At 46.0% G+C, this 24,122-nt stretch overlaps 1 protein-coding gene across 42 annotated transcripts in view; it reads right to left on the bottom strand.

Annotated features, from left to right (window-relative positions):
• The window catches only part of TCF7L2 (transcription factor 7 like 2), a 215,443-nt gene that overhangs the window by 172,753 nt on the left and 18,568 nt on the right, over positions 1-24,122 (bottom strand). The window contains exon 1 of one of the 42 annotated variants that reach the window (XM_019646621.1): positions 464-665. The exons of the other annotated variants lie outside the window; for them this stretch is intronic. The gene's annotated coding sequence lies outside the window, so the exon portion shown is untranslated. Of the gene's footprint in view, positions 1-463; positions 666-24,122 lie in introns of those variants that run through there. 42 annotated transcript variants of the gene reach the window in all.

The raw sequence follows: 24,122 nt of genomic DNA, 5'->3' as shown, positions 1-24,122 counted from the left end.
AGATTCTATTTTACTGTAGGACTTCTCAGACCTTTGGGTGAGCAACTGAATTCTCTAAGAGGGGCTTATGAAGAATCCCCTAGAATCACTTAGCCACAGAACTCGTGAGAAAACTGCCATGGCTAGCACAGTCACAATATATATACATATGACGAACGATAGCCTACTTCCCACTTCATCTTAAAGGGGAAAACAGGTTCCAGGAAGGTAAATCAGCCAGGATTAAGCCCAGGGTCTCCTGGACTCCAGGCCCGTTTCTTCTGAATCCTGTCTGCGTCCTTCTATTCTAACACAATACAGACAAAGATATTTATAGACAAGACAGGAGCGACCAAAACGACAAGTGAGTTGAGGTTCCCCAGGATCCCCACAGTTCCTGAGACCCGAACATCCATCAAGTAGCAGCCAGTTCCACCGACAGGGAAATCCTTAGGCCGGGATCATTTTTTTAAGGATGCCTTACCTAAATGACGAATAACTGAAATTTCAGCGTGTTCCATTTTACGTCCAGACCATGAGAAGCATGAATCAGCAACCCCATTTATCTGTATGCAAACCCGCCACAGAGGAAACTCATCTCTTGGGCAGTTCCCGCCCCTCCTCCCAGGAAGCACACTGAGATGGTGTCTGCCGAATGCAGAGAGCTTCCAAGAAGGCAGGCACCAAGCTGAGACAAGGTCCTGTTATATAATAATAAGGGCTCATAACCCCACAGCAAAGACCTCAGCAGCATGTAGACGCATCAGGCCCAACCCCTCGCCCCTCCCAAGTCAGGGATGGGGCTACGAAGTCATAGAAAGGCTGCTCGCTTAGCCACGTGCAACCCAAACACAGGACTTTCAATTAGTCCGTTCCACAGGCCTGGACAGACAGAAGAACCCCATTGACCGGAAAGTCTCGTGCACATGGACGAAGCCTGGTAAAGGGCTCGGCATCACTTCAGGAGGCCCCAAATCCATCCACACGCTGTAGGGATGGAGCGGCCATGGAAAACTAACCTCTCACACTGCTGCTCACTGTGTCTGCATTTGATGCAGAGGCTGTGGTGACTCATCAAGATACAAGGCCATTCAAAGGCACTACCAAATTCTTAGAACTTTTGGTCACCGTGTCTTGTTCCCCGCCAGCAAACACACGCAGCGACAATGTTATAACAGTGAGAGGAAATGTAAGCCGTTCAGTGCTCCAGCTTCTGACCCCTTCCCAGCTGTGTGACTCTGGACAAGTTACTTGTCTTCCCTGTGCCAGCGTTTCCTCATCTGGAAAAGGCACAAGCCTCACACAGTATTGAATTGCATAATATCTGTTAAGCGCTTAGCTGGGTAACCACTCACTAAATGACAGCTGTTTTAAGTTTCGATGCAGGGAGAGTCTGCGCACATTTTACCATTGAAAAATGGGGCTTCTCATTCATTGGGCTGGCAGAGGTTTTACCACCTTTGCATCGCCCTCTGATGCCTACCCCTGCTTTCCCCCCCTTTTCCTTTGCTACCCTCCAACAAAACCTATATATACCTAAAAAGGCAGGGGACAGGGGAAAGGGGAATCTTCACACGCGTAAAACCTGGAAATGGCTGCTCTAGTCCAACTCAATTTACAAATAAGGAAACAGGTCCAGAAGGAAGGTCCCAGTTTGTACCAGAAAGTGACTTAGCAAACGGAACCCAGGCTCTGGGGTCCTGGGCCAGGGCTGCTCCCTCACCTCCTCCCCCACCCCACTCCCCACATCTTCTACAGTAAATCAGGAATATCATCAAAATGCACCCCCCTTTTCCCTTTAACTGTCAAGGCAATTGATGAACCATCTCCTCTATTGGGGGCTGCAATACACTGGAAGTCAGAATAAACGCACATGGGTAAGCGTGCAGGTATCATAAGATGACAACACAAGGTGACTGATAAAGTTGCTCGACAAGGGCAGCCCTTACCTCCGAGAGCAGTACTCGAGTTCATGAGGTATAGGACTTGGTCTCCATATGGCACCCTGGACCCGACAAAAAAGAAACCCCCACGGAATCTTGTTCAGCTTGATCCCAGGCATGAGAACGGAATCCCCCAGGGGCAGGTCTTCACCGGTCCCCGGTCCACTCGTCCCTGCGGGAAGGAGAGTCAACCCTCTCCGGGAAGGCAGCAGCGCTAGAACTCTCCTCCCAGGAGGCCCACAGGCCTCTTGCTCCTTTTCCGCCTCTGGGTGACAGGAAAGTGACTACCAACAGATGGCATAACCATCATCTATCTCCCTGTCTCACACAGCAATCTCTCTGCCTTCATCTCACTGCCCTGTGGACAAACAAACAGACAAACAAAAATCCCTCTCCAATCCACCCTTCAGGTTATTTCAAATTTCAAAACAAAATATCATGACTCAAATCAATTTTTCCACCTGTTTTTTCAAAAGCGAATTAGACCCGTGGTCTGTCTAAACCAACACACCCCCATCAAGGCTGAGAAATATTCTACCATCCATAGCTGATCCTCAAAGACTTGTTACCAAGGCTAAGTCACCCCAATAGTGGGAGGACAGGAGAAAATTACCCAATTGACTATTTTAACTACAAAACCCATAAGCAAACATGCTTCAAGATCCCACTGCACCATCATTTGATAAAAAGATACCTGAGCAGGAGTTTTGCTAAACTCCTTGGAACAGCCTGGAATTCAGCTCAACTCACTACCACCACCACCACCATGGATAACCACAGTCATGATAGAGCGTGAACCCCAACTTTTCTGTTTTATCTTTCCCCGAGCTAAATTCTAACATCTCTGAGCAACACAGGGTCTCCTGCAGTCTCAGAAAATGCCCTTGGTAAAGCCCCTCTCATCCCCCCAAATCTGCAGAAATTTCCAGCCATCCAACCTGGACTCTATTAGCCCCAGCTCAGCCTCAACTATGACCTTCACCTCTCTGGGTCCCAGGTCCCTGATCTGAAAACGAGGGGGCTGAATGCCACAGTCTCTCTGGCCCCTTTCAGCCAGAAGGTTCTAGCTTGGCATGCTGCACACCCCACAACGGCCTGCTGGCTTCACACTGGCTGGCTGCTGGCCAGAAAGCCCAGTGCCCCCCAGAATCCCGCCAAGAAAGGAGAAGGTGGGCGACCATGGCCTTCCAACCTTCCTCGGTGAAGATCACTAGCAAGCCCTGCAGTCTCCACCGAGGGCCTCCCCAAAGCTTGCACTGTGCGTTCCTGTGGCCATCGCTACATGCTCAGGAAACCCCGGTCTTGGGAGCGGCGACCAACAATGAAAATGACCTTTTGGATCTTGGGGTGTCCCCCATTGCCTGACACACTGGCCCTCTCCACAAAGCCGCCTCCTTTGTATCTTAGACACACGGACCCCCACACGGCCCCTTTCCTGGGTTTCAGGCGAAAACAAATGTGGTCACCATGGGTGTCGTTAAGAGCTATCTTTTCTTGGTGCCATAATAGATACCTTTGACAGGGGACCCAAATCATCGGGCTGCCATATCTAAGAGGGTCACCAAGTGTCACTTTTTTCCACGGCACAGGATTCTTTCATTTGCTAATTCTCTTACTGGGAGCGACAGCATTACGGGCTCTAGAATCGGGCTGGGTCCTCCTCCTGCTCTGCCTCCTCATCTGTAACATAAGAGTCTATCATTGAAGGCCTACCTCACAGGATTGCGAAGAGGTAAGAAGAGAGAATCCATACAAACTCCTTAGCTCCACGCTGGGCACAAAATTTTCAGTGAATGTTACCCATCATTTCTTCTTGAATATGATTTATTCAACGGGGGGGAAAAAATCTTATGGGCAAAATCTGTGGCCAAGCTTTCTTGGTATGAACTGGGAGATTCTGCTCCATCGCAGCCACAAGTCACACTTCTCAAGCTCCTCGCCTTACCTGCCCAACAAGTCCCAGGTCCCCATCCCAGCCACAGACCTCCTCAGCGTCTGAAATCTCCCTCGACTCTTCCTGGTCTGCTCTTAGAGGCTCAAAGCTACAACCCTGCAGTCAACGGAATGGCATTTGGAGGTCAAGATTCCATAACATTTATTTATTCACAAATATCTCTGGAGCCACTCAACCATGAGGATGAAGCCACCAACAGCACGCCTTACCCTCATGGGGCTAGCATCCAGGTGGGGGGAGGGAGGAGACAGCGAAAGGAAGGTGTCCGGTGGTGCTTGATTGCTGCTCTGCAGGAAACCGAAGGGTAGGCATGAGTGAGGCGAGGGCCTCAGAGGGTGGGGAATTCAGCTAATCTAACCAAAATACCAGGCAGCAGTGGGCCTAGGACAAGACAATCTGAGCCACAGAAAAGCCCAACTGAAAGGTCCTTCTAGACCAATCCCTCCCACTGAGCCGCCTGGCATGTGGTGACATGCCCAAGGTCACACCAGTACTTAGAAAACTCCAGCGCAGGTCAAGGTCCCTCTGTTCCATCACTCCTGCGCCCTGCAGCGAATAAGCGCAGCTAGTGTCAGGAAAGAGCGGGTGGTTGCACGTCCCCAGGGCTGAGGCAGAACACCACCACCACCGCCACAACTCTAGCTACTGTCAGGGAACCAACCGATCTCAGCAACTGCCTCTGTGGGTGACCACGTACGTTAGCTTGAAAAATGTCAGGGCCAAACTTTGCACAGACGAGGAGACTCTTCTCCATCCCGCCACAAACCCTGATGCTCTAGCCCCTCCCCTTACCTGCCCAAGGCCCATTTACACCCACAGAGCAGCCCAGGGCTCCTCACGATCTTCCTAGATTCTTGCTGGTCTGCGCGACCAACACTCTGCGTTTACATCTCACCCATGGGGAAAAGCAGGAAAGAACTAGGCGACACCAATTTGTAGACAATCCGGTTGAAACTCCAGTAGCTAGATTCTGATTTAACTGACCCGGAGATGAGGCTTTTATTTTCTGAAGGCTCCCAGGTGATTGTATGATGGCAGCCAGGGTCAAGAACCCCCAAGGCTACAGGAATACAAATGATGGATATCCATCCAATTATAACAATGGTGGGGGCGGGGATTAACATGAGGGCTCTTTTTACAGGCAGTATTTATATTGTCTCTGGCAAACAAAAGTCCCATTCTGCTCTTGCCCAACACAAGTGGCACATCACGGAATCCAAGGTTTCAAAAGTTTGGCAGTTCCTCAAGAAGTTAAGCATAGAGTTATGATATGACTCAGCACTTCCTCGCATAGGTATATACCTAGGAGGAATGAAAATACAGGTCCATATAAAAACTGATGACTGGATAAACAAAATGTGGTATATCAATACAACGGAATATTATTTGGCCGTGAAAAAAGGAAGGACGCACTGACCCATGCTAAATCATGGATGAACCTTGAAAGCATGCTGAGTGAAAGACGCCAGACACACAAGGCCATATATTTGACGATTCCATGTACACGAAATGTCAAGAACAGGCAAATCCATAGTGACTGCCAGGGGCTGGAGGGAGGGGAAAATGGGGAGTGATTGCTAATGGGTTTGAGGTTTTTCTTTCTGTGAGTGATGAAGATGTTCTAGAATCAGATAGTGTTGATGATTCCACAACTCTGAATATACTAAAAAAACCCTAAATGATACACTTTAAATAAGAGAATCGTACAGTCTGTAAGTATCTCAGTAGAGCGGATGCTTTCAAAAAAAAAATCCAAAGTTTTACTCACAACAGCTCGAGAAGCGGGAGGTGTGATTTTTACTAGAATCTCTCTTAGTGAGTTGCACCAACGTGCTGACACTATGTGCTAAGTGCTGAGTGGGGCGACTTACAGACAACTCCAAGTCCAGGTGTGCCCTGGGGTACCTCACGATCTAGGGACAAGGCGCAATGCAGGAGACAGCACATGGCAGAGAGCATTGTTACACGTTTTAATAAAAACATGTTCCCAGGTTCCACCCCAGAAGATTGTCTGATTCGGTTGATGGGGTGCGAAAAGGACACACGATGACTCTCCTTGTATCAAGATTAAGAGTTCTCTGATCAGGAAAGTCTGGGGAACATGAGAAGGAGAGCAAAGTAACATTTTATTCCAGAATCTCAGAGAAGGACCAACTCAGAAGTTTATTCTTCCAGAGAGGCCTCCAAGGAGGCCTCCACGGAACAGAAGCCCCCCATGCCCCCATCCTGGGTCCAAGGGTTTGCTCTCCTCCCAGCCCAAAGCCTTTTCAGAGACAACGCAGTCCAAGCGCCCGGCAGCGTCGCTCCCGAAGGCCTTGCTGGGCAGGCTACACCTCTTTTGATTCCAGAAATGTTAGCCCAGCGCCCAGACGATTGGCAGTAAGCTAGAACTCGAACCCAGGAGTCCCTACGCCCAGATTCTCACCTCCAGCTCCAACAAAGGTCTCTTTGTCGGGTTTGGGTGTCTCCCGGAGGGCACGTTTCCCTCCCAGGGCTGGGGGAGGAGGCGAGGGTGGTGTGTGGAATGAAATCTATGCCACCCGACAAGCATTTCTGCTCTCCAGGTTGCCCAATCCCACCGCCTGAGGGGACGGATGGGCAGCACTTACCCTGGGCCTGGCATGGGCGTCCTGGAGGGAGCCGGGCCCACCCCACCAGGCCCTGCTGGCCTCTGAATCCAAGGCCTGACCAACAGGCTGCCTCGAGTCTGCGTCCTGCCTGAGCAACAGGGCTGGAACCAACAACGGGGCTCTTGTTCAGACATGCTTTTCAGCCCGTGAGGTTACTCTAGAAATACTTCTACATAAATACATGGGCCGGCTCATCCTGAGGTCTATCCGCAGCCCAGCCTTCCCCACAATGCTCACCTCCGTGGCATTTCAGCCCCCACGGGGCCCTGACCACCACCTCGGCCGTGTGGCTCGCCTGGACTTCAGTGAGGTTTCTTCAGGTATCAGCGCCAGAGGCCGGAGGTCAGTTGGAGGCCCCGTGAGCACAACATCACAGCCCGTCTTCTTCCAAAGCCCCCTCCCCAAAATGCACATGGGAGGGAGGTCGGACGTGGCTGAACAGCTTGACAAGAAAGAGGCCTTCACGGGAAGGGGGTGGCAGGCCACACCAACGTTGTCCCAGACGTAACGCAGCCCTGGCTGGGTGATGGGGACCACCGCAAAGCGAAAACACTGTCCCTGCGGTGTCGCCTCACCCCCCCCTACCCCCCAAGCGATGGGAGAGACTCACCCTGCAGGAGAAACTGCCTGCTTTCTGAACCACTCAGGAGACTGGGGTACATCTTCACGCCATGTACAGGATGTGTGCCCCATTAGCAAGATCACTGTAGCATTCCCCCTTCCCAGAAGGGGAAACAGTTTAGTCCTGAAGGTGCTGAGAGCAGCCAAATGGCCACAGGTCTGGCACCCCCAATTCGGCATGTACTCTACACCCGGCAAGAAGAAATCCCGAGCCTGAGGGTTCCTGAGGGAACACCGATGGGGGAGTTCCAAGGAGGGGGAGACAGCTCTGAGCTATAAAAATACAGGACTCCGAACTGGACTGACCAAAAGCCACTGAATGGTCTCAAATTTAAAAACCTGCCTAGTAACACTCTTTTCCCCCAGAGGGATTCCATCAGACTGTGTACCTTCTGGTGTTCAAAACTACTCATTGAGATGCGTAAGGAAACATTCCCAGTTTAAAGGGGGAAAACAGACTTGGAAGCGTGAAAGAACTGCTATAAGCCGCTGACAGGTTAATTTTTAACATCCTTGTGGATCCTGAGATTGTGTATCTGCCCCAAAATGTAAGCGATCGGGATGTACGGCTGGCAAAAGGCAGAGAGGGGGATGAATTTTACAAACCTGAACTGCTCTGAGATTTAATGGATGGAATTAAAAGTTACCCTTCAAGCAATAGGAAAAAATAAATAATCTATGTGTAATCTGAGTTACCCTGGGGATTTGCAGGACAACCACTAATAAAACACTCCAAGTCCCCATTGCTATGTCCGACTCCGTGGAGAAATAACTCTCCGTTAGCCACGTGTGGGAGCCTTGAGAGGCAGGCAATTGTCTTTGTATTATTAACAGTAATGGGAACACACTACCAGGAATAATCATTTCTGCATCTCATGCCAACCTGAACTTTCATTTCACCGTAGGAGCTGCTGGGCATCAAAGCCAACAAATTCACGGAAATGCTCAGGGAAGGAAGGAGGGGAAGAGAAGAAAGCCCAGCCTTCTGCCCACCAACCACCATCCCTCTCACCCCGTCCATTAGATATTTCGAAATAAATAATGAAAAAGCCCCATTTGCAAAATATTCCACAGTGCTAGGTGAGCAGAAACCACTGTGCCCCCACCCCCCAAACATCACCTAAAAATAATTTTAGCCCTCCCTCTCACTGATTCATCCATCCCACCTGGGTCCAAATTAAGTGAAATGCTATCACGCTGCTGTGTTTTAAAACAGTGTCCGAGAAGGTAGAAAAGGTTACCCACAGCAAGCAATGACTGCCATCCTCACCATAGCAACGCGCTGGTTTATAATATGGCCTACCTGCATCAAAGGCTTGCACAAGACACTCAAGACAAGGCTAGTGCTACATCCAAGCCTGAAGACGAAGCCGAAAACTCTCATAACCATGTCAATGAAACACTTCCAATTACATTACATGCCACAATTATTAGCATCGACTTACATCAATTTTTTTTTTCTTTCTACTCAAGTAACAGCAAAGGGGAAAATGAATTAAGACAGTGGCTAGGACATAGGCACCCAGCATACAACTTTCTAAAGTGTTTTGGCTATATTTTGTTTTTTATGGTTAACCCCAGAAGCATTGACAGGAAGGAGGGGTTGCAGAGGTGAGCCCCACTTGAGGTTGGAGAAGCCCCACCATTGTCAGGTACGTACAGTCTGGTAAGATACCCACTGGTTCCCGAGCAAGGCCTCCGCCACTCATGCCAAACAGAGAAATTCCACAGGAGCCCAGGGCCAGACCTAACACTGGACCGTGGAGGGATGAAGACACGGGAGGCACAGGTACCCACATCCGATTACTCACTTGCAAAAGGATTCTGATTCACCTCAAAAGTCCACATTACAATTATGAAAGAGAAGCCCAACTATATTCCCAATCGCAGCCTCTCTGTTTCCATGTCAGTGTAAGCATGGTATGGTGTGACAGGGCCCTGGCATCGGGCAAGATCTAAATGCAAACCCCAGTGCAGCCACTTCCTACTAGCCACGTATCCTTGGGCAAGTTCCCTGACTTTCTTCAGTTTTCTCATCTGTATAAAGTTGCCATTAGCATTAAGTTTACAACTATATAGAATGTTCTAGAAACTGGCACTGACTAAGAACTTCACAAACAATATCTATTGTTTTCTATTTTTCTACTAATATTAAGGTTCTTTCTGGAATGCTCATTGCTAAGTAAACAAAGCATAAATTCCTACACACAAAAGAACCGGAAGAGAACCTCAACAATGCGAGCGTTCCCCTTTCTTAACACACGCTCTATGGAATAACGCCAGCCCCAGTTCACAGGTAGAAAAACTGAGGCTAGACACATTTCCCCCAGTGATAATACTAAGGCTCAAACCTGGGGGACCACCAGGAGGAAGTTAAGAGTAATAGCAGGTGAGTGGCCTATAGGAACCAGTAGTGGAAAGGCAGCTACAGTGACCCTCATGGTTTTCATGCAGTCAAACAGAAGCAAGACAAAAACATTCCTTGGGCCAAAGTGAGTAGCACGTAATACAGAAGGATTCACAGTTCTGGACACGCTCCTCTGCTAAGTGTTTTCTTTGCCAATAGACTGTACATTCCTACAGGACAGGGGCTATATCTTTTATCTAGGCATCCCCAGAGCCATGGACACACTGCACATCCTAAGTAAGTATCTGCTTCTGTTGAATGCACTTGGAGGGGGGAAAAAAAGGCTTCAACTTCCTGGTATCTGTGCCTAAGGTTGTTTTCTCTAAAAAAGCAAAAGATACAGTGTTATTTCATTTCATTATCGCAACAATCCTTTGAAGGCTATATTTTTTTTTCTAAAGTTACATTCTTTTTATTTTTAGTTTTAGTTTTAGTTTTTATTGGGGAATTGGGGGAGGGGAACATTGTTGGGGAATTGGGGAGGGGGACCAGCCAAGTTGTTGTTCTTAATTCTTAGTTGTGGAGGGCGCCAGTTGCCATCTGGCTGCCCATCAGCAGCTCATGGCCTCTAAGCTCAAGGTGCTGTGTTACAATCTTAGTTGCAGGTGGGCATAGCCACCATCCCATGCGAGAGTTGAACCAGCAGTGAAGGCTATATTTTTATTAAACCTATTTTACAGACAGGTAAACTGAGGTTTAGGGAAGTCCCTGGTCAAGGTCATACAAAGTATACAAAGTCACAAAGCAGCAAAGCCAGGATTCAAAGGTGAGTCTGTCTGTCTCTAGAGTTGAGCTCTGAATCACTTCCTTATTTTTTTTTTTTAAAGATTTTTATTGGGGAATTGGGGGAAGGGGAACAGACAAGTTGCTGTCGTTTTGTTCTTCAGTCTAGTTGTGGAGGACGTTGCTTCACTGCCCCAAGTTGGCACCATCATTGCGCTCTTCCCAGGCGAGGCACATCAGTCGCCGGCTTCTGGACGGCCGCTCACTGCGGCTGCTGGCCGCTCACACTGGCTGCTGGCTACATACAGTAGCCCATGGCAACCCACTGCCACAGGGGGTGCAGCCTACGCCGTCGCCGGCGACTCCCAGCAGCCCAGCTCCAGGTTGAGCTGTTGTTCAGCATCTTAGCTGTAGAGGGCAGTGTCACTGGCCCTCATATGTGGGATCCGAACCGGGGCCCTCTGGCATCCCAAGCCAGTTCTTAACCATCGCGCCACTCGGCCGGCCCTCACTTCCTTATTCTTGATATTCCTCTTAATATATCATGCGGATCTAGAATAGGTCTTGAGTAGATGTTCAGTAAGTATTTTCTAAATGGAAACACAAAAGAAATGGGCAACTCAGGTTGTAGTTTCCGGCGCTCACAAAACCCTAGAGCAACCATAGCTGAGAAAGCCTCACCTTTGCCTTGCAAACTATGTGAGCAATTCCTCCCTGAAGACATTTTGGAAAAAAGAATTCAGTGCATGTCTTCACCCACCAATCTCTGAGAGAGAAAGCCCAGGAGCAAAACCAGTGACAGCAAACGATCTGGATCTGTTCAGGCCGAGGTATTCAACTTACGCTGAACTAGACACTTCCAAACCAGGAACCCAGCATCACCAATGACAGGGGAGCAGGTCAATTCCATACCCACCTACACAGAGTTCTCCTATACGACACCTTCTCAAAATCTTCCCCGGAGGAGGGGAGGCCAAACTAAAGGGAGGGACGGGGAAAATGCTCTAATACACCCTCTTAACCACCCGAGCATTTCTCTGCCAGAGAGAAGCACCAAGTACAACAACAGTGACTTCTAAGTGTGCAGGCTGATTATAGCTTTACTTTCAAAAGAGCTTTGATTGATCTTTTTTGATAGACCTGAAATAAATTAAACTAGATTGACTCACTTGAGAATGGACTCTAATCCCTTAGTCAGATCCCGGAGAACTCAAACCAAACCAGCTGTTAATTTAGGCTTTATAAGATAAAGCATGAGAAATCCAAGTTGATGTACCCCAGAGCAAAGCTTGCATCATCTCTGTAAGCAATCAACTTACTGCTTCTTTCAGGAGCTAATCAGTTCTTGGGTAAGTGGGTGCCAAGCCTACACTCTCAGACCGAAAGCATCTCAAAGAACATCTCAAAGAACGGAAGAAAGGCAACAGAGGGAGCGAGACCCCAATAAACACTGACTGACTCCCTCTCCAAGCTCAGGACCAGCCCAAGACATTTTCATTTTCCTTTCAGCAAGTCATCCTTCTCTTGCTCCATCAACTGGGATGGCTTGACCAGAGCCTAACCACCAAGTGACAAGAGGCAGCTGACACTCATCGTATTTCTTTTTAAAGTACGGGGGTGGGATGCAGAATTACCCAGAAAATATTCCCCACTACTTTTTTATTCCCTCATCTTTGAAGATCACACTGTCCCCTTCCCTTTATCTTTGCTTCTGGCTGCCTTTGATTTGAATATAGGAATTCCAACGCTTTCAAGTAGCTGCTGCCATGGCACTAATAGAGTTAACAAGCACATAACGCGTGCGCGCGCACACACACACACAAACTACAGGCTTCTTCCCAAGCTAAACTTCGCTCACTCACAGGCAGCCCTCCCAACTTTTCACCAGCATTTTTTTTGGAAAGGGACTCATGTCTCCAGCCCAAATGAAGGTGGGCTTTCTTTCACCTCTAGGGGACCCCACCCACAGCCTCACCCCAGGAAGCTCTAACATGGTGCCTTTGCCTTTGAAAAAAGCAAGACTGCCAGCCTCCTGCTCCCAAACAATGATGTTTCATGGAACACTCTGTTTACTGAACATAAGGGGATCAAGAATTGAAATCCAATTTAAGGAATTATGGTGCCTTCAGACTGTTTTTCCTCAACGATGAAAAAAGACAGGCGTGTTGTTTCTGGAATTAGGCCAGAAGAAACTGATCTTTATAGTAATACAAGAAAAAAGAAAGAAATCAGTGTATGTGTTTATATATGTGTTGGGCGGAGGGGGCTGCTAAAATATGAGTTAAAACCTGAGTGGCAAATGAGTTTGTCTTATTCTATGGAAGGATCCTAACATCTAATTCAAAGTCCTATTTGGATCTCTATCTGACAAGTAGAATGTGGTTCATCTTTTCTGAGAAGCCAAAGAGATTTCCAGAAGAGACAAGAAATTTCCAGAAAAGACACAATGAAACTGCACTACAAAGTCCATCCACTTGCCTTCACTAGCAGCACACGATGGACCAAGTCCCCCAGACACAGTCCGAACTTGCTAGGATTACAGCTGTCATTCCCCATGAAAAGACAGGAAGCACTGCTGCTCTGTGTTCAGTGCTGGCCACTGTTGGCGCTGTCTGTATATGATCCCCTTTAATCCTCTGAGACTGGCTTTATCCCCATATTACAGATAAAACTGAGACTCGGGGCAGTTAAGCAACCGGCCAAGGTCCCACATGCAAAAAATGGGCGTGACTTGAGACCCCTTGTGTGTCTAACGTCAGTGCCAGAGCTCTTATCCATCAACCTAGAATGACTCCTTTTTACGGCAACAACTTTAAAGTCCAGATAAAACAGCACTTGTATGGCTTCTACTTGGTCTCACCACTGCATACATCCTATGGAGACATTTCACAGATGAGCAAACTGAGTCCCAGAGCATAAAGCTATCCACGACCAAATAATTTAGTGGTAAACCTAGGGAGTGTGTTCCAAGCTTCCAACCTGTAACCTAATTATGAAGTTTCATCCTCTCCCTTAATTAATTCTCCCCCATGGCCATTCCCAAAGACAAAGGCCTCCCAGAGAAAAAACGTCTCATCTCACCAAGCACTGCCTGGGGAAAGAGTTTTGTTGGTGGTGTTGGTTTTTTGTTTTTGGGGTTTTTTTTGGTTTTTTGGTGGAGAGTGGGGGCAGAAACCATTAGGTGAAGGAAATTAAGACATTTCTGATAAGGATGTAATAAATCATCCCTTAGAGCAGCAGTTCTCAACCTGTGGGTCGCGACACCTTTGGGGGTCGATCGACCCTTTCATAGGGGTCGCCTAAAACCATCGGAAAACAAAAAGATATTTACATTACGATTCATAACAGTAGCAAAATTACAGTTATAGAGTAGCAACGAAAATAATTTTATGGTTGGGGGTCACCACAACATGAGGAACTGTATTAAGGGGTCGCGGCATTAGGAAGGTTGAGAACCGCTGCTCTAGAGGAACTAACCAATTAAAAAGACACAGCACTGCTCTTGCTAAAAATTATGCCATCCGCCAGGATGCCTGGGACAAACTGCAGTACAAGCGTGGAGAAAAATGAAGGAAACTTCCACAGCCTCAGGCCACTCAACAGCCACAAAGGTCCGGCCAATGCCAACACAAATACCGTAGCTTTCCGATTAACAAAGCCTGCTGAAATCCAAGACCTTTTTTTTATGAGGGGGTGGTAGAGTGGGAGGCTATAATCACACTAATCTATTGTTTTACACCTTCCAAAGCCAAAAAAACGGGGGTGAGGGTTTTAAAAGTCTATTGACTTAAGACTACTTTGATTCCTCATATTTCACTCCATCTTTTCATTTTGGCCTCCGAAAACCTAAAAGAACGATAGCAATAAAAAAACAAACAAACCTCCAAGCACTGTGTTTTAATTCGGCCTTCCACAAATGAGTGAGGTTTCAATTGTACCTTCTAGAACCAGGAGGTGTTCCAGAAACAATGGCTGCTGTCAAGTCGATTGGGAGAATCAATGTCACTTCAGTGAGAATAAATCACTGTGGACACGCTCCTTACTGCATCGCTGTTATCCAGGGTGCAACTTACGTCTGCTGTCCACTAACTGATTTCTTGCCCAGGAAAGCCCCACAGGAAAGTTCCAGCAAGCTGACCTGTGCTGTGGGCACAGACTCAACAGCAGCAGAAATACGGCCCTTCCTCCCATGGGTGCTGGCAGTTAGCTTCCAATACAGGTTCCAAAGGTCTCTTGTCCCAAGTAACCCACTGGGGTCACTTGTCTTTGAGGCAAATTGGAGGAGGAGGGGGCTGTTACATGCTTATTACAAATTCAGACAAACAATAGCCAGAACACAGCGGCCAAAGAAACTCCCTCAATAAAAGAAAGAAGTGTTATTAGGTTCGAAAGCCAGGAGCCAGCCCCCTGCCTTTCAAGAACCGAAAAGGATACCTCTTAAATCTATTTTTTTAAATAACGTTCTAAGCAATAGAAATTTGGCCAAAGGAGAGAGCAGACATTACAACTAAAAGGCCACAAATTCCTGTCTTGCTGTCACTAATTTCATGCCCATCAGAAGCTGAATAATTCGAAGTCCAGTCTCCCCAATGGGTTTTTTGTCTGTCCTCCCCGGGGAGATAAATTATGTCACAACACAGGCTCTTTCACCCTACGAGCTCTTCAAAAGGTATTCGGGCCTCCTGATTTGGCCCGTTCTCTTAAAGGGGAAATAACTCAAAACCGGATTATTTGTGGAGGTGAGAAGAGGAACGAGAAAGAAAGCTCGGAAAGATACACAACACAATATATCACCAACTTGTCAACTTGGCAAGAGTGTAGTTAAAAAAGTGTTGTCAGGGTGACCAACTGTCCCGTTCTGCCTGGGACTGATGGTAATAGTAATAGCAGAAACACCATTAAACCTTTCTTATGTACCAGGCACTGGGCTAACCCCTCGCACATAATCTCACAATAACCCGCAGAGAAGACAAGTCCTGATATTAAACCCATGTTTCACAGATGAGAAAACGAAGGCACAGAACAATTAAGTCGTTTGCCCAATTTAAAGTTTTCAGCTTTATGTAAAAGGAAAAAAAAAGTGGTGGAAATCAATACCGAGATAAAGTTCATACTTTATAGGGCAACTGTGACCTGGAAACTAGTTAATGAGGAAAAAATATGTCCTGTCAAAGGAGATGAGAGGAAAGCAAGGGAATCGGGAAAAACACAGAATAGTAAAGATCACAAGTTGGTCTAAATGCTTCCAAAATAGTCCTTAGGTGTATTACATAAGTAACACAGAAAAAGAAAGAAGGAACCCCAGGTGGGGGAACAGGACGGGAACAGTGTCTCTGCCAGGGAACCAAGGCCCTCCGCGAGAGCTCCTCAGTCTCAGTATGCCTTGGGGGTTCCATCCTAGGGTTCCCTTTCCTGATTTCCACCGGCCAGCAGCCTGAGCACTTTGGCTCCCAAGCAGCCAGCCCAGCTGGCAAATGGAAATAGCAAACCAGGAACCGAACCAGAAGTCAGACCGAAAGATAAAAATCCACTCTCACGAAAAACGAAACGATAACAGAACCACTGAGACCGAAATCAAAACCCTATCTGCTTTGCATGTGGTATGTGGTTTTGTGTGTCTACTTTCTACATGTCAGACCATCGGTTCCCGTCACGTGTAAGTCACTGTCAGGCTCCCTTCGCTTCGATGCAAACCAGAGGCCTGGAGAGGATCCTCTTCACCAAAAATTCCAGTAAGGGTGGAGGAAGGAAACACCAAACAACTCTCGACTTACTACTATTAAATCAACAGTTGGGAAGGCCAGGGCTACCCAACCCCATCTATAAAAGCAGCTGTCTTGGTGCTTCTCCTAAACTATCCTACAATGGCCAAATTGCATCAGGAGTAGCACATTTGTGGGGGAATGCATATTAGGATTTATCTTCTGCTAGAGATAAACTGGCAGATTTAACCCATCTGAAAAGCCATCCAAACAAAACACTTTTTTTTTTTTTTTTGCTTTTTTTGGGCAAGGAAAGTCCTCTCAAGGAAGGAGGCCTATACCACATTATTCAGTCTCTCCTCATTTGAGATTTCAAGCCATGAGCGCCAATTCTTTGGAAACAAATGGCTTCACAAATCAGGTCTTCTGTGGGGAGACATTTGTCATCTGCTTTCACTCACCATCACTCACCATTATGAAAATGTGACATCAGTGACAAGTTTAAAAAAAAACAAAACAAAAAAACACAAAACAAAATAGAGTGCCTGAAGCACGCAGGTGGTTTGGTAAACATGTCCTTCAGCTCAGGGCATTTTCCAAACTTCCTTTAAGTTCTCGTACAGGAAAAATGTTTGTATACATTGGGTGAGTTTTTTTTTTTTTAATTAACTGGGAAGACTCTTGGCTTCTTCAGCAATGATTAAGAAATAAAAAACTAAGCGACTAAACCAAGATGAGGGAAAGGGGGCGGTTTCTTTCTGATTTTCATGATAAGTATCAAGTTCAGAACTTCATGACTTCTGAAACTCCTAAATGGAGTTTTCCCGATTCCATATCAATAAAGACCTTATCTAGAACTTGACCCCATAGGGAAGCTAATTTTTTTAATGCCACAGAAAATAATTTAAGCTAAAGAGTTAACATCATCTCACGATTTCAGTTCTGTATCATATTTTAAGTATACCCTAAGTCTTTTGCTATGTATTTGTCTCTTAGGATCGAATCAAAAGGATACAATTCCCTCTTTGCACACATTACTGGCAGGTTTCAGCTCTGCCGTGACACCGGAAAGCACTCCTGGGGCCCTGACAAGACCGTGCCCCAAACACGCACCGCCACTTCTACCCACAATGTGGATGCTTTCTTCTCTTTAAGAGTCTGTTCTTCAGAAATCCCCTTAGTCATTTCCGGCTCAACTCCCACGGTCTATACTCTACTCTCAGAAGTACAAGTCTGACAACTACTTTCAAGCCAAACCAGACAAAACTCCCACCCGCTAAAACCCAGATGCAAGAGATGCACCTTCCTTCAGTGCAAAGCTCTTCAGGTTCAGGGGCACATCTCAATCTGTCCTCCAACTTCATTTAATTACATTACTTACTTGTTCTTAATTCTTTTGGAGGTCTATAGTTTGGGCAAGGTCCAATTGAGGGCTAAGAGTGCTGGCAGACTGTGCTGGAGACAGTAGTTTAAATGTTCTCCAAGTGTTTTTTACCCAGATTCGACTGGTAAACTAGATTGGAATATTTGGATCCTCAGAATTCAGCGTTGAACCACTATTGCAAAGTCTTAATTTTTTACAGCCATCCCTTTATTGGTTCTTCAGCTGAGTTGTAAGTTAGAGAGAGCCAGAAAGTAAACTCCTCACAAATTTGCCTCTGGGAAAAAAAAAGATTTGCCTGGGAGGGACACTAAATGTACACCTTGACCCCATACAATGAACTGTACCCCAATTACTGGAAAAAAAAACTCGTAGGGCTTTAACCTTCACTTACACTCAGCACTCCCCACGGTTAAGATTTATGGGTGCTGGGGGCAAGTGCACAACCATGGGTTTCTTGGCAGTGGACTTTCTGCACTCCAGTTTTTTCAATTCTCCTTTCAACAGGCAAAGTCTCCAAGTCCAGTCTATTCCACAAAAGGAAAGAAGGAAAACCCCCACACCAAAACGGAAAACCTAACAATAACTACTCACTGGGGCACCTTTATCAGCTCCCCCTCCCCCCCCCCCAAATACAAGAAAACTAGAGTCTTCTGAGAACATCCTTGGCAAAACCAACACTACAAAAGCAGGAATAAAAAGTGAAATCATAAATTTTTACACAAAATCATAAAATTCCTGGTAATGCAAACTACTGGGTGAAACTGGGGTGTAAGGTACTTACAGATCTTTATGACTTTGAGGTGCAGGGAACACCAGTATTTAGCCTCGAAAGTTACTTCTCTAAAGTTCATTGTTTTCATTCACCTAATCAGTAGATATTGAGCACCTGCTAAGTGCAAAGCTGGGTCACCACTCAATAGCTATTAAAAAAAATGGCAATTTTTGTTACATAGACAAAACTTTCCAAACTTCCAAATATGCGTAATATACATATTTCAGAACAATAATCCCCTCTTAACTGCTTTCCAATAGAGAACCAAAGGTCCCAAGATTATCAATTTACATTTAGCTGTCCCTTTTCTTTCTCTCTCTCTTTTAAATCATCACTAAGCAAAAATAAAGAGCATTTTCTAGGTCTCCTATTAACAAGGCTTGGAAAAACCCATAAAGGTATCAGGGACTGGAAACAGAGAAGAGAAACCTCAAATTTCCTTTATATTTTGGACTGTCAATAGCACTTAGGAAAAACACCTCCTCTCATTTCTGCTTCATATGTTTTCCTTATTGGTTCATTTACACAGCACTGCTCTCCCAGCAGCAGTCAGTACATCGTTTTGTCATTTCTGCCTTTCCCCGCCATTAGTGCAGGCTGCTGAGACGACACCCCAGCTGCCTCCCCGGAGTGGCTCACAGCAACCGGCGCATCCTTTCCCCCAAGTGGTCCCCCCTTTGACTAATGTTCACCAACACTCATACATCATTCCCAAATTGGTCCAAATGAATTAAACACAGCTCTGCTTAACATTACGAGATTTAAATGGATTTTCTCTCTACAGGTCTGCCCCATAATTGGGTTTATCCATCTTGTTGAAGTACAGTTTACACTTGCTAACATCACGCCAATTCAAGCTACATTTTCTGCTCCAGTGGCAGGAGCAAGGCAGATTTGTCATCGGATCATAACAGGTAATTCAAACAACAATTAGTTTGATGACGGCCCGTATGTCAATGTCGGCTCCCAGCAGCCCGGCTCACACTCGATGCTCTCTGTTCCTCAAGATGAATTGTCTTCACAATTCTTCAATTTCAATCATCAACAATGCTTTCTGAATCAACTTAAAAACTATTGACACAAGACTGTCTTCCCTACAGAGCAGCCTCACCAAAGCCCTACTGAAAAGAATCCTCCAGGATGGGCTGGAAGCACACACACATCCATTTTCAATCCTTGCACAATTTCTGATTTTCAAACAAGGCTATTTATTCTGGTGCCTCATCTCAACCTCAAAATTCAGGGAGGCACAAGGTTTGGGAATAGACAGGAATGAGTTTACTTGTGCGGGCTTATCCACCCACTAATAGGAAACCACGTGTTTAATTTTTTTGAAGTCCCCTGCAGGAATTAATGACAATTGTCAAAGTCTGAGAAAATGTTATAATCCAACGGGTAACACTACTTGTCATGAAAAAAAAAATCTAATATTGCTTTTAATAAACAACTAACCTCCAAGCATTTTGGAAATTAGTAGACAATCATATAAAGATTAAACCACTCCAACCATGATTACCCACTGTTTGAGCAATGCCACAGTCATTCAGACAGGGTGCAAATTTACGCATGGAAGGAGAACTGAAATTTAAAAATGAGATACCTGTTAGCAAGGGGATTGAAGGTCTATCTCAAATTATTTGGTTGAAAACCAAAAAAAAAAATTATTATTGGCCTCTCATGTAATGAAAGGGGGCTATTACGAGAAAAATGCAAAAAGCTACCTCTAATCCACACCAACCCTAATCTCTTATGTACTCTGTTCCCTTTCTGCCCACAGTATGTATTATTTAAACACATTCACACCTCTTGTACACCTGTGTCCCAAGCACAGTGCTATATAAAGATGAGTAAGACACTCTCTCAGAAGGGCTTATATGCTAGTCAAATATTACAAGGACTGGGAGGAATTTTTTAAGTGACATAAGAGAAATGCAAACAGCAACCAACAGGAGTCATAAATCTTTGTTACACCAGCAAAGATAGCCCAGGTTATCAAATTTATCATGTGTGATGTTCTTGACAGGAAATAAGAAATATACAATGCACGTCCGGATATGGCATATTATAAATCTGCAAACGAGGACTTCACAAAGTCCTCCATGGTAAAAAGGCGGCTTGTCATCATCAGGCACTCTGCCATGTACCACTGCAGGGCCTACCTCATTACACACCATCTCATTAACTCTCCCAACAACCTTCTGGAAACAGGTGCTACCATTATCCCCACTTTACAAGGTTAGGAAACTGAGGCTTGGCAGAACGGGGACTCAAACCCAGGTTATCTGACTCCAGAAGCATGAGCTGAACCACCCACTTCCCCTTGTACCTGCCCCTTTAAAATGCAAAGGTAATGAATGCTACTACCACCTCAAAGGCAGGGCACACACCTTAAATGGTTGTACTAAGACAGTGGTTCCCAACCGGGGGCAATGTAGACCAGGGGACATCTGGCAAGGTCTAATGACATTTTGGGTTGTCACATTTTTGTTGGGTGTTAGGGGCATGCAGAGGGTAGCGGCCAGGGTTGTTGTTAGAAAAACATCCTGCAATGCATAGGACCCTCCCCTGTGCAATCAAGAATTATCCAGCCCAAACTGTCAATAGTGCTAAGGTCGAAAAACGCTGCCAGAAGCCATCCTATCTCATCCAGCCCCCACGACCAACCAGTGGCAAAGACATGTCAATTTCCAGTCCAGGCCTCAATCAGTGGAAAATCCGGTGGAACCAAGTGTTTTTCCCAGCTGTATCCCTACCATTTGTGTCGATGATTCAAAAAGTCCACAAATGTTGATTTGCTTCTAACGTTTCTTTGAATAACATGTTGTAGAGCTATATAATACAGGTACCTACTTTTAAGCTCTGGGGGTTTTTTTCAATTTCAGTGCATTATTCACTAACTATTAAACACACTGTAGCCACCCAGTGATTTTGGTGGAACCCTCAGAAATAATGGTTGGCTGTCATTTCTGTTTAATTGAAGAGTGTTGTTAGGGTTTCAAGGGGAACCATTAAAGAAAAGTTGCAAACGCGTATCTGTTTAACCAGGATTTGATACCATGCAACCAAACCCAACTCCAGAAACAAATTAAGTGCTGACCTTGATAAGCCTGCAAAGTTCAGCCACAGCCCACTTAGCAATTTCTGTGCCGAGCAAAATGGACCCATGATCCTCAGTGACTTCAGAAAAAGTAAGTCTTATAAGTGCAACTGATAGAGTTACTAAGAAAATACAACCAGCTGACTGCCACAGGTCATACCTCTATACCACTTGCTGTGGACCATAAGGGGGACACATGTGGCTGATAGAACAGTTGTTTTCATTCTTTCCGGTTGTTCTAGTGCACGAGTATCAGACACTCTCTTGCATCTTTACCAGCCCTCTTACAAACCGTGTAGGCTGGGCCCCACATGCCTTAATACGGTGGAGAATGAACAGATGCAAGTATCTCAACTCATGCAAACGCAATTATTAGAACATGTAAGTTTTAAAAATGATACAAGTAAAACCAGCAAAACCAGATTGTTTTATTTTATCTGGCCCATGCAATGCACCCGCTATTGGCTTAGACAAGTGTGTCTCCTTGAAAGACAGACTTAAAGTCAAGCTGGACTCCGAGGTTCTTCTCTTGGTCTTGTTTCCACCAAGTTGTGAGACCTCAGACAAGCCAGTTCACCTTTTTGCACCTCGGTTTCCTCGACTTTCAAAATGGGACTCTCTGCTTTTGCTCCGCTCCCAAGAGTGGTCTGGGGCCCAATAGCATCAGTATCCCTTGCGGGTGTTAGAAATGCAGAATCTCAGCCCCCCGCCCCACCAAACTACCAAATCTAAATTTGCATTTTAGCATGCCACAACAGTGTGAGCAGCACTAGGCTGCCAGGCCCCTGAGCGTCAGGGCTCCACAGCCCCTTGTGTATGACAACAGATTCCTACCTTCTCTCCCTGGTACTAACTCAGGACAAGGGCCATCACGGGTCACCTGTTAATGCCATGTTCTCTAACTAGAGACACCTACCATTGAACAGACATCCTTCAGAACTCTGAACATAACCAGCCTTTCCTCCCTCAGGCAAAGAGAGTCAAGCTAAAATAAGCAAACAAGCAAACTAAAGACTTTACAACAGTTGTTCTCGAGGAGACCATGTGATCAGAATCATCTAGCCCAGGAGTCGGCAAACTTTTGAGACAGAAGAGCTGCCAGGGGTCGGTGAACTGCGGCTCGCGAGCCCCATGCGGCTCTTTGGGTGCGTACATGTGGCTCTGAAGTAAAATTGAAAATGAAAATAAAGCTATCATAGTTTCATTTATAAAATTTTTAAGGGATATTATTCACATATTGGTGATTATGTAAAAATATATTTATGGCTCTCAAATAATTTTTCAATTGTTGTGAGGGACAGGATTGGTTCTTCCAGGGGTCGGGAAACTTTTGAGACAGAATGTACCCAAAGAACCGCATGTGGCTCACGAGCCACAGTTTGCTGACCCCTGTTCCAGAGTATGAGGAAGGGGTTCAGAGTCCAAGATCCCCTAGACCGGTGCTCCTCAACCCCATATGCACAGTAAAACCACCTGGGAACCTTCTTAGAAACGGGTGCCTACACCCCCCCCAAGAACCCAACCCAGGGGGGCGGGGGCAGAGATGGGCCTGAGCACTGGTTTTCATGCTCCCCAAGGGATTGTAACATGCAGCCAGAGCTGGGAACCACTGCCCCAGTCCTTCTGAAAGTCCTGTCGCCAAAAGTTGCCCGAAAACTTGTTAAAGATGCCAATATTGGGACACCGCCTCCCCTTCCCAGACCTACAGAACCTGAAACTCGGGGTGATGCTGCAATCTTCATCTTAACAAACCTTCCCGGTGCCCTCCAGGCGATGCCTGCTCAAGTTTACGAGAAACATGGACCTAGTCCTAGTGAATGGGACTCCCCAAGGAGTAAGACCCAGGTTCTGTATGTTGGGGCTACTCCAGGTGGCTCCTTGTATACAGCCCAGATGGCTGGTTGGTCGCCAGAGCTTTAGGAAACGCCTGGGTCCTCCTGAGCATTATTTTCAGCAGACAGTAGTTAGCGTAAGGCTGTATCGTGTAGAGTCTCTTCCCAGTGTAGCTGCCAGAGTTTGAACCCTAATCCTTTATCTCAGACAAAATCCCTCAGGTATCCATGTCTCCGGGATAATGGTCATAATAAGGGTAACTACACCTTTTGGCTTTCCTTCTATGTTAGTATGAAGAATCAATAAATAATTCACATACAGCACTTAACGCCGGACCCAATGCATAGGGAGAATTCAATAAGCAGAAGCTGCTATTATTATCAATTTTCGTTATTGCCTCTGACCCGCAAGACCAAGCACATTATTGTCCAAGCTGCTCTTTCATAAACAGCTGCCTCTTCTTCAGCCTTGTGAAGAAAGCAAAAGTGGCTTTCTCCACATTCCATGGAGCAGGAAAGGCCTCAAAAGCTCACCAGGACCTAAGGGACGTCTAGTTTCTCACTCCCAGTGAGGAAAAGTTATCCCAACCGGACACTTCAGCCAGCCCTCAATATTTATTTGGCAAGTGAAATTGACTGAGCAGCCAATAAATGATCAATTGACTTCAGAAGATTCTAGGGCAGCAGTTCTCAAAGTTTAATAGACTGAAAATCAGAACCCTGACTCCAAGTGCAACCTCTCGGGCTGCACCCAAAACCTATTCCATCAGGCCAAGGGGGAGTAGGGTGCTTATAAATCCGTATTTAAAACATTACTAGAATTTAAGCTCAGTGAGAGAAAGGGACTTCTGTCTGTTTTGGTTGCTGATGAATTCCCCAGGTACACAGTAGATGCACAATAAATATTTTTGAATGAATGAAGGAGGATTCTCAGGTATGAACTTAAATTAGACAATTATGCTAATACCAATATACCAAATGAATGAACATTTCAAATGAGTTAACTGGCATCCATAGGCTTTGTCAAACCACTCTAGTGAAATATCTCTCTCTCTCTCTCTCTCTCTCTCTCTCTCTC

This window comes from Hipposideros armiger, unplaced genomic scaffold (assembly GCF_001890085.2).
Source record: "Hipposideros armiger isolate ML-2016 unplaced genomic scaffold, ASM189008v1 scaffold_105, whole genome shotgun sequence".
NCBI lineage: Eukaryota > Metazoa > Chordata > Mammalia > Chiroptera > Hipposideridae > Hipposideros > Hipposideros armiger.
This window is presented reverse-complemented; position numbering and strand designations above follow the sequence as displayed.